The 11,738-nt window shown below is 38.6% G+C and overlaps 2 long non-coding RNA genes across 2 annotated transcripts; both read left to right on the forward strand.

Moving 5' to 3' along the window:
* Positions 1–1,091: 1,091 nt before the first annotated feature.
* LOC131328934 (uncharacterized) lies at positions 1,092–2,597 on the forward strand. The gene is made up of 4 exons (XR_009200579.1): positions 1,092–1,205; positions 1,996–2,046; positions 2,123–2,199; positions 2,314–2,597. It is a non-coding gene; the product is annotated as an uncharacterized LOC131328934 (long non-coding RNA).
* Positions 2,598–9,682: 7,085 nt separating this feature from the next.
* LOC131328938 (uncharacterized) lies at positions 9,683–11,270 on the forward strand. Its single transcript, XR_009200581.1, has 2 exons — positions 9,683–10,025; positions 10,655–11,270. It is a non-coding gene; the product is annotated as an uncharacterized LOC131328938 (long non-coding RNA).
* The last annotated feature ends 468 nt before the right edge of the window (positions 11,271–11,738 follow it).

Genomic DNA, 11,738 nt, shown 5'->3' on the forward strand with positions numbered 1-11,738 from the left:
GGACCAAAGTTAAAATATTATCTTTTTGTGTGTTTTTTGTTGTTTAATACTGCCTCCGTCCCTTTTTAAGTGTCCTGCTTCGTAACTCCAACTTATTAAAAAGACATCATCATTACACCTTTCACATCAACTTTTTCCTCCATTTTCCCTACTTACCTATCATCATTACACTTTTACTCACTAACTTTTCAAAATAAAATCTACTTTTAGGGACAAAATAGACAATACACCAACTTTTACCTCCCTAACTTTACAAAATGGACACTTATTAAGGGACAGCCTAAAATGGAATACTGGACACAAAAAAGGGACGGAGGGAGTATAATTTTTTTTCAACTTTCGTTAATATTTTTTTTTTTTTTTCCAATTTCTCTCAAGCTGAACAATGGAATGTGAAAATTATAGAAAAAGGAACCAAAAATCACACAACAAAAAGTCTCTAAAAAGTTAGGTCCAATTAAGGGTAGTTTACTAGCTAATTAAGATAAACAAAAATAAACGAGTTAAACTTTAACAAAATTGTAAACTCATTAAAATTATTCGATTGGAGACTGACACATGGCAAACGGTTTATGGCGGCATCCTCGCATTTTCACCCATGTGGATAAAAACGTCATGTATGTTGATTCTTATTTGAGTTTTTTTACGAGCTCAATTATACATCAATCACATTCCACATGAGTTTTATTTGAGAAAATGACGGTCCAGGATGTGTTTTGATAATTAATACCCGCCAAGGACATGCTAAGAACATTTATTAATACTGCAAAAATTCTTAACCGGTATTAATTATCAAAACACGCCATTAGCCGTCATTTTCCGGTGTTATTTTTGTACATTCATATGAGTGTTACGGTGTGCATGTGTAGTAATTTTACGTTTAAATAATTTTTTCTCCTTGAAAGGCTCAACAAGCTCCGTTGTCTTCCAGCGGCGAGGATGCCTGGTTTCAGCCCAAGATCCCAGGAGACCGGGGTTCGAGTCCCTGCAGCGGAATATCCTTTTTTCCCTTTTCGTGGCCTCCATTTTTTTCCTAATAGGACCCTCGAAAGGAATTTGTTCCCCCAGGATCCGGATCCCATCCCTCCCGACACGTGACTCCAATCCAAACCCACTTCCCACGTAATCCATCATCATCTTCAGTTCTTCACTACACAAATTCTGTGGAGACCCACTGACCAATTTCCCTCACAAATCATCTACAGGTACGAGCTCAACGCCAAAGACTCTCTCTCTCTCTGTGTGTGTGTGTGTGTGTTGACGACTTCTTTGTGATTTGTACCCGTTTCGCTCAAGAATTGTTGTGCTGCTTTCTCTGAGGTCTCTCGTTCTTCCAATAGAAGTTTTTTTTTTTTTTTTGGGTAATTCGGAAATATGTCAATAGAAGTTCAGTTGATCTAAAGATTCGTTTTTTGTTATTTGTGGAGCTCGTGTTTGAGATTTGTTGTGCAATTAGAGGCTAACACGGGGTTGGATTCGTTGGTAAGCGTGAATTGACAGTAGATGAGTACCATTCAGTGTGAAACCTTTTGGCTTTTGTTTTAGCTGCCGAGAAAGTTGAGGGATATAGTGAAAAAGGGCTCATCTTAGCTTTGATGCAGTCGGATAATTATGTTCAGTCATTGCTCAATTATGTGCTTTGTTTCTTTTGGGCTCTAAACAGCAAAAATATTGTCACCATAATAAGAAAGAATAAGAAGTATATTATGCGGTTAGAAGGGCAGCCTGGCTGCAACGATAAGTTTACCCAATGAGACCTGGCAGTCACGGGTTTGAGTCTTGGAAACTGGGGAGAGCTTAGGTGGGTAAGGCTGCGTACGTTAACGCTACCCAGACCCTACTGTAGCAGAACCTCATACATTGGGTTGCCGTACGTTTTAGGAGTATATTACAGTGTCAGCGGATTGTTGAGGGTTTGCAATACAGAGTTCAGAGTTCGTGTGTGATTTATGGTCGATGTGGTTTGGGGAAAAGAGTGATTTTGAATTACTGCAGATGGCTTCATCTACTCTTATCTGTGACACAGAGCAATGGAAGGACTTGAAGGTAACTTGTGTTGATCATAGAAGTTTATAAAGAATACGGAATATGGCTATCATGTGAAACTTGTATCTCTGTTCAGGCCCATGTCGACGACATTAAAAAGACACATTCACGTGAATTGATGAGCGACACTGAGCGATGCAACTCCATGATGGTGTATGATACTCTACTTAACTTGTTCTTATCTGTTTTGATATGGATATCACCTTTACGGTCTGTAATAAGCATTGAATTCTATTCTGCATTGTAATCCCGATATCTGATTTGCAGTGAATTTGATGGGATACTATTGGACTACTTGGTACTCACGGCAATGAGCTACCCTCGAAACAATGGATAAGCTATTCAAATTGGCAGAGGTGCGTTGAACAATTTACTTTCTTTTTCTTCTGGGGTAATGTCAGATCATGTATCCATTCCATTCTACCAAACCAAACCAAACATAGCCAAATGCCCTTATCTTTTCCATTCTTATCATTTGCATCGATGAGGAACTCTAATCTCTGTATTTTTCCTTCATTATCTAGAAGAAAGTTGGAATTCTTCTTGGTAAATTGAATCCATGGTACAGCATTAAACTTGACATAAATTTCAAGTGTCTCGTTTTGTTGCAACATGGAGTAGAATTTTGCACACCCATCCTGCTTTCTACAACTTCAAGCCCAGCTATAATAATGCAAACCAGATTTTGGATAAACCTCAATTTGGAGCCGTGTCACATGTTTTGAGTCCCAATAATACCCACACTGAAACAGCAAGAACTCCACAGCGCCACAAGTTCAAGCAGCAATCAATAATAAATATGAAAATCCAAAGTGCATGAGTCATGGCTAATCCCCACATCAAAATCTGACTAAAAACTAGACCCCTTTACAAAGAGAGAAACTGAGTTCTTTTTGTCCAATAACTCCGGGCCAGCTTACACGCAACTCGACTAATCTTGGTGTTTCACCTCCCAGTCGTCTCCTTCACTCGACTTCTTCTAGTCCTCTCTCTCTCTCTCTCTCTGAAGCGAGTAACCAAAACCCAGGTCATCAAAATCCCAAACCTGAACCCTAAAATGGGTCACAACGAGAACGAAGTGGTGGTCTGGCAGCGGCAAAGGGAGCGACGCAGGGGGTAAGATCGGAAGAAGCTCTCTTTCTCACGGAATCTCACCATTTTGGTGAGAAATGAAACGGGGTTTTAAGGGGTTTTGATTCTCCCCCTCCTTCTCTTATTGTTTCTCACCATTTTGATCATCCAAACGTGAGATAGAGTCCCCTCTCCCTCAGTTTCTTTTCTTTTCTCCTGAAATCCTTCAATCCAAACGAGCTGTTAGGGCTGAAAGAATGGAAGATTAGAAGAGAGCTGTTTACTATGGCAGTTAGACCAGCCATAGTAACAATACGCGCGAGGGCGAGCATAGAGCGGGTTAGATGGGTCCTACCGAAGGTTCATGTCGCTAAGCTCGGAATAACTCATACAGTGGTAAACAAATATACTTGACAAGGCTTAATTAACTCAATATAAACAGGCAATGTAGCAGAAATTTCATGATCATTGGGTGATAGAAACATCGTTCGTAGCCTCCCTTCTTCATAAACGATTGTTGATGCAGATTAATAGGTGCAAAAACAGCATCAAGGGATCAAAGATAAATTCCAGTGACCATGAAATCCCGTATAAACATACTTTCACCTTGATCATCCCGGATTATGTACTAATTAGAGTTCGATTACTGCGATCATTAACATGATTAATCCTCTTGACAAGATCTACAACTTGAAGAGTTCCGATCAAAAAATAAGCCGGGAATAAGTTCACAATTTATCAATTACCCTCTGGAATAGTCATTATGAACAAACTCGCATGTATGGGTTTAATCCAATGTGGGCAAATCAATTTCATAAGAAAAAAACTCACATCGATCATCCCCGATTAAGGTGGTGGACGCCAAGGCGGTGGTGGAGGAGGATTCGGTGGAGGCCCATGTGGGGGTTATGGAGGAGGTGGAGGAGGATTCGGTGGAGGCCCAGGCGGGGGTTATGGAGGCGGTCCAGGCGGGGGATATGGAGGAGGCCCAGGTGGTGGAAATCGTGGTGGCCGTGGAGGTGGGCCTGGAGGATGGAACTAATAAAGCTAGCCATGTCTCCCGTGGTGGTCATGGAGGATGGAACTAATAAAGCCATGTCTCAGAGCTGATGTACCCTAAAAGCCCAATTATGACATTTGTGCAATAAAAAATTCTGAAAAAAGTGTTTAGATATCTCTACCACCTCTAAAAACTACAACTATATGTTTGCATTGGATTGATTTGTGGGTTGATTTTTGGGTTGATTTTTGGGTTGAGTGTTCTAATATTTCTGAATAGGGTATTCAAGAAGGGCTAGCTAAACTAAAATAAAACTATAAGTATTACATGTATTCTAAAACAATTGTTTTGGGTGTTCAAAGTGACAAAATTGATGACCTGCCACAGGTGGAAAGGATTGGAAAATATGAAATTAAGACAGAGAAGACATGTGTGGTTCACAAGATAATGTATATAGCAATAATAATCAGTCCGGTTCCTATCATGTCCTGACCAGAGCTTAGGTTCGGACCACCACTCAGCCGTTAGATCGTGTTTTCAATAGTCCAGATTTTAATGAAACTTTTTTGGAAAAAAGTTAATTGTGACCGGTCATAAACCTTCCGCAGATGTGAACCATTTTTTTTTGCTCGGCAAGTCGAAGAATTTTATTAGCTCGAAAGGGGTATATCGAGATGAGGCTCACTAAGCACAAGCGCTTACGAGCAAAGGAAAATAAGATCAGAAAGCGATAAAAAGAAAGAAGAGGCCCATCCAATAGAGAGTTGGACCGCCCCACCCCTCTCCAAAGCACTTAAACTTTTACCTTTCTCATACCGTCAAGATAACCCTTAAAGTTCTCCACCGAATGCACCTTAATATTGAACTTCACCTTAACCCACATTGCTACTCTAGTTTTAATTAACTCTCCAAGATCCTCCACTTGCCATGTAGCATTATTGAACACAAGATCGTTCCGTACCAACCATAGAGACCAAATTGTAGTATGGAAGGTTGTTTCCCACATATACTTCTCCAAGTTTTTGAAGCCATTCCCTAGCCACCAGGAAAAAGATCAACCAGAGAGGCCGGGCACACCCAACTAACATGCCACCAATCCAAAATCAATGACCACACAAGCCAAGAGAATTGACAATGAAGAAAAAGATGCTCAGGCTTTTCTAAGAGAAATGAGCAAAGAGGGCACATCACCGATTGGCCCTCAAAAATCAAATTTTGAAAATACAATTCAACAGCTGAGATCAAAAGTCCAGACCTAACACTAAATTAGGACATCCTGACCTGATCCTTAGTGATTATAATATATACCATGAGAACCAACTTTTTATTTAATTTTGGTATTCTAACCATTGGATAAGTAGGGAATGTAATTCGGAAGGGGAGAAAAGAGAGTATTAGTTAATACTCCGTATGGGACACTATTTTACGAAACAATCATTCAACAATCACACTTAATACACACTCAAATACACACCAATACTCAATGGGTGTGGGGGCCCACAAACGCTACACTACTACTGTGTGTGGGACCCACACACTCATGTGAGTAAGGCTGTATATATGTGGGTGTGGTTGTCGCATTTTTGTTTACGATCGACATACTAGTCCGGATTTTGGAGATCTAAATCCATGTTCGACAAACACCGCACTATAAATATAGAGGAATTATGTGGGTCCTCATGGTTCCCTCGGATTGATCCCAATTGGCGGATTATCAAAGAGCAATACTACTCCATCGTTCTATTTCACCACTTCTCCCATCACAACGCTCTATATTACCGTCTAACTCTTACATGTAAAAATCTTTCAAAATTCGAACTGTTCAAACACTTTTAGACGATAAAATTGAGAGCAATGGAGGAAACTGGTGAAACAGAAGAGTAGGATAGACTTTCTGATTACCAAATGAGCCGTATGTCATCGAAAGCAAGCTCTGATGAAAGACTACTAGCATTTGACAATGGGATAGTAGAAACTGCATGGCCACTTGGTAGTTGGTATAGTATTGCAAAAGAGTCTCACTGCAAAAACAAAATAGGAGTGATTTTGGCATTGATCCCCTTTTTTATAACATCATCCTCTTTTGTTTTTTATCTGTGTAAAAATATAATATTGTCTTGAAATATTTCAAAAGTGAAATTATTAAAGGACAATATTGTTGTAAACCAACTGGGGTTAACTTAGTTGGTCAGGATTCTTGTATCTCACTAGGAGGTTAGGAGTTCGCGACTCCCCACCTGCGTGTGAGTGACCTTTAGAGGGACTTTTTCTTTCTTTTATTGTTGGTCTTGGTTGTCTCGTGGACTCTCACAATTGATGTAGTGTCTCGAGTTTGTACTCTGTAATTCATATATGATGTAAAAAGAGGTGAATGCAAAAACTTTTAACCTAATTTCTTCTACATTATTTTTGAAAGAATTAAAGTAATTATTGTTGTACTTCCATAATAATACTGTATTGCAGAAGAACAACACACGGGTATGTTGCAGCCTGAAAAGACAAAATTCCCAACAGAAAACCCCAGTTGCGTCGCTACCTTCACAAAAGAGGTGCCTCATTCTTTTAAACTTAACTTATTTCTTCGTTTTTTATATTTTATTTGTCTTTTTTGAATTTTTATTAGATTCTCATGATTTTTTTTTTGGATTTATCGTCCATCTCGACGAGAGGAGTCTAAAAACTACAAAATTATGACCAAAATAAAAAAAAAAAAAGTTCACTAAAGACGAAAAAGTATCAAATAGCTGTCTTTTGAAGCTGAAGTGTCGTTTTATTTGAATTTTTTCAACATCGGTCCATATTTTTATATTTTTCTGATTCCGTCTCGTTGAGACAAACGATTAACCCCTAAAATTACGTCGAAAAGCTAAACAAAAAGTTATGAAAAATAAAAAATATCAAAATAAGTTCCAAACTTATACTTAAAAGAATGCAGTTAATCTATGATTTCTGGGTTTGGGATTTTTCAAAAGCGTAGGGTGTGTGGTAACTTTTTCATTTTTAGTTTTTTTGTTTTTAAGAAACAAGAAGTAGAAAAAGGTTTATGCTTTCGTAAAAACAAAAATAAGAAACACGTTTGGTAAAATTTGTGTTTCTCAAAAAAAAAAAAAAAAACTGGGGGGAAACATGTTTTGTAGTTTTCATTATGAAAAAGTTTATAAAAAACAAAAAAGTTAAAACTTGCTACCAAACAAGTTTTATTCATTAGTTTTCAAAAAAGTAAAAACAAAAACCAAAAACTGAAAATAAAAAGATTACTAAACTCTCCCGTAGTAACCGTTTTGGTTATTGTTGCTTATTTGCTTTTAAATAATCATTTATATTTTCTTCTCTTTTAACCTAGACAAATTTATTAATTGGCCTATCAGTTTTGTTGTTTCTAAGAAATACAGTATTAAATTTATTACAAAAACATGCGCTTTACACATTCTTTTACATACATAGGTGAGAATCGACGGCTTGGATCTTAACCGAACAATGAACGATTCAGATCTGTATGCGTTTATATTCAAACCGAGCCGAGATGAACAACCAGATACCGCTCGACACCTCGCTTAACAATGGGGTGTGCTTGGCAGCATCTCTGGGTAAACCTGCATTTATTAGGCCGAAAGTGTGCTCGATTGCCTGAGTCAAGGGGATCAAACCGATAGATTCAGTCCGTGACCAATCTATTCGTGGCCTTAGGAGTTAGGCCTAAACGGACCCAGTCAATTTGGCCCGGCCCGCTACAATTATTGTTGTTGTTCTTGTAAATTCAAGGGGTGTTTTCGGTAGTGAACAAGTTGTAAATTTTTATTTGTGATTGAGAAGTTATTAGTTGTTTCCGGTAGTGAATAAGTTGTACAAAAATGTCAAGTTGTTTCCAATAGTGAATAAATTGTTGATGGTTTGTGAGTAGAGTTACTGTAGCAAAAACTGTTTTTGTTGAAAAGTTTTTAGTTAGTGGAAACGAAATGTGAAAATGTTGAAAGTTTTTTGTTAGTGGAAATGAAATGAAAAAATTCATTAAATTTTTTTGTGGTTTTTGTTAGTGGAAACACCCACTAATAATTTTATTCCTTTGGCAATTGAATTGTCCGTTTGGAAGGACTGGTCTTCCCCCGATGTCGTTCGATCTTGATTGGTACAGGCGTGGAGCCTTAAGAATTTGATGGGATTATACCCGAATCCCATTCGCAAAGAAAGCGTAATAAAAAAAAAAAATACAATCACGCGCACAAGTCGTCCAACCTACAATGACAAGACAAGTCAGTGGAGGGTGTGGAAAGGCCAAAAGGGGCCACATTTAAGTTCAAGAAACAAGAGGGTAATTGCCTGGCAAGACTGGGATCTCAACAAGATGAAGACGGGCATGATTGTTACAACCAATGTTTCCCTGGCTGCTAGGGAGTTTGTTTTGGTTGACGCCTTGGTGTGGGTCATCTACGTACGTATTTAATCTTATGTTTTGGCATCTGATTGCCTTGTTTCATGTAATGCTATGTTGACTCTATGTCTCGGCTCTAGCTTTGTAGCTTAATCTATGGAATTTTCGATTGACCAAAAAAAAAAAAAACTGTATTAATAAGAATATACACCATGATTAAGTATCCTAAATTGCATGGTGGTTAAGATACTAGTGTCATGAAAAATGTGGATGCTACAACTACACATACGTGATTAAGATCAGACTGTCTAGTTAGTTGAGGAGCTAGCTCCTCACGTGCTACAGCTCTAAGTTCACAGTGGAACAAATTTTGACATGATATAACACGACTCGAACTCCACATGAAGTTAGCAGGGTTATGCGCTTTATTAGTTTTGACACGAAACATGTATATGACACGACACGAGAACACAATTGTTAAAAGAGTCGGAGTCGGGTTCAATCCGCATAACCCGAAATTGACACAGTTAACTTGTTTATCTATCCGTGTCGACACTTTAACCCGAACCACACATTAAACCTGAACCTAACACATTAACCAGAACCTATTTATCTACCAGGTTCAAAAATTATAGTGTTATTCAATAGTATTTTCCTTAAATGTTGAATTATATAAGTAGTAGTATTATTATTCAGTCCTTGAGAGGGGCTAATCGTTGCTTTGAAATTGGTTGAAAACTTGAAACACAAACAGGTGCAAACGGGTTATGTAAACAGGTGAGGGGAAAGCAAAGGATTTTGCACATTTTGCTAAACAAGTCGGGTTACGTCGAGATTTGTCTGATAAGAACTCAAATTGATCACTACATCAACACGACACGATGCTAACCCTAAATGCAAGCACCTTAATTTTCTTTAGCCAAGGACTTTGGCCCTTCATTTTCCTGAAAAATGTTGGATTAATTGGAAACAGTGAGATTTGGCCTTTCATTTTCCATGCAATGAAGTCCATGTACGTAATACTAGTACAGTAGTACTACCATATAACTTTCCAAAGTTGACTTGAAGAATACCTCTATTTTTTTTTTCTGGGAGATTGGCTTATTCACGGGGAAGCTGTGAATAAGCATTTTGCGGAGCTGCACGATTTCAGCCGTTCATTTAGGAATTGGACTGGCGCGGGTCACGCAATCCAGCTCCGTAAACCACTATTCACGGAAAGCTTCGTAAAATAGTTTTTCTCTTTTTCCTGTCCATTTAATTAGCTTCACGTGAAATACATCATGACCCATCTGTCCAAACCACCTGATTAATTTCCATTCACATCGGTCCCCAGCACTTGCTCTCCTTAGGTCTATAAATAGGCATCGAAATTGTACTTAAAATGTCATCCATACATCTTCATCTAATTTGAAAGAGTAGTCAGTCATCTAGTAATGGGTTCCAAAACAATAGTCTTCCTAGGCCTTTTGGCTACTGTTCTTCTGGTTACCTCGGAGGTTGCAGCAAGGGGTTTGGCTGAGACTTCCAAGAAAACTAGTGAGTCCATATTTGAAATTGAATTTACTCTTCACATTTGATGAAGGCATGGTTTGAAGAATATTATTACACCGTCATCTTTAGTCTTATATATCTCCACTCTAATTATTTACCTAGACTATGCATGTTCTTATGCATATATAATATAGGGGACGTTTTATTTAGTTTTTCATGTGTCTTACAAAAAGATTGATCCAACCAAAAGATTGCATGATTATCAGAGTAGCTGATATATAGGAATTTAGTCGCCGGCCTTTGCCCATTAATTAACCCTATATGAGTCTAAATTAAATGATTTAACCTTGCCACCAAACACTTCGATGTGACAAAGAGATAGTAGTAGCGGTATATATACATGACGTTTACTGGCCAGCCAATGCAAGAGTCAACCTCGCTTGGCTTTCTTTCAGCGAAACATCTTCAAATTAATTTCAAGCTAGACTTTCCACTCGGACATGAATATTTCTACATACAAGCCTCCCCCAAACTAGAAACTTTCTCAAATTTCACGTTCATGTGGCATATATATGCTTTAACTTTAACAATGGACTAGAAATCCGCATCGCCTTTGCACAGTAGAATGTGAAACGGATAATCTAATGCATGCGTATGATATATCATTTGTGCAGCTACAGCTGCTAAACAGACAAAGGGAGTGGAGGAAGCCAAGTATGCAGGCGGAAATCAGTATGGAGTCCCGACGTACGGAGGAGTCCCCCCGAGAATGCCGACGTACGGAGGAGTCCCCCCGAGAATGCCGACGTACGGAGGAGCCCCAGGAATCCCGACGTACGGAGGAGTCCCCCCGAGAATGCCGACGTACGGAGGAGCCCCAGGAGTCCCGACGTACGGAGGAGTCCCCCCGAGAATGCCGACGTACGGAGGAGTCCCGGGAGTCCCGATGTCCGGAGGAGTCCCATGAGGAAGGGGTCGACGTACGTGTGGTTGTTATGGAGGGTGTCGATATTACTATACGTTCGAAGCCACTGTCTCACAAGTGATCTTTGTGCAATGTTTGCGTGCGTGTCGCAAGTATATGAAATAAAAAGCATGAGTGGGCGTGATCTAATCATGCCCGGCCCGTGGGTTTATATATAAAAACGTTAACAATTTCTCCTATGGGAAAATGCTGCTGTTTTTTGTTGTTTCGACGGTCAAAGGTATATGTGTATCTGCTGTGGGTGTTCGTGTATTTGGTTTTCAGCTGGTTGTAAAAAATGACATAAATATATTGGTATTACTCCATAGGTCCCACTTTGCTATACTTTAATTTCTTTTTGGGATGTTCCAATATCATGTACTTGTTTCAAAATTTTCCTTTTTGGATGTCCAAATTACTAATTTACCCCTCATTTTATCTTCCTCCCAAATTCAAATTTTAAACTTGATTTGAAAGGAAAGTGGATGGCGGCAAATTGGATTCCACCCAAATTCAAATTGTAAACTTGACATGACAAGACTACTACCATAATTTGGGTTTCAATTATTTTTTTTAAAAAAAATTAATATTCTTTCAAAGGGGTAAAATGGTAAAATTGATAAAAAAATCAATGTAATTGTGGTGTTCCCTTACATTTCAAAAAAGTCAAAATATGCGCAACAAATTGGCACGGACAGAGTAATAAGTAAGGGTGAGCGTGGATCAGATTGGCTCGATTATTTAGCAAACCAAGAACTAAACCAATACCAAAGGATTATTAATTTTGTAAAGAC

This window comes from Rhododendron vialii, chromosome 6a, assembly GCF_030253575.1.
Source record: "Rhododendron vialii isolate Sample 1 chromosome 6a, ASM3025357v1".
Lineage (NCBI taxonomy): Eukaryota > Viridiplantae > Streptophyta > Magnoliopsida > Ericales > Ericaceae > Rhododendron > Rhododendron vialii.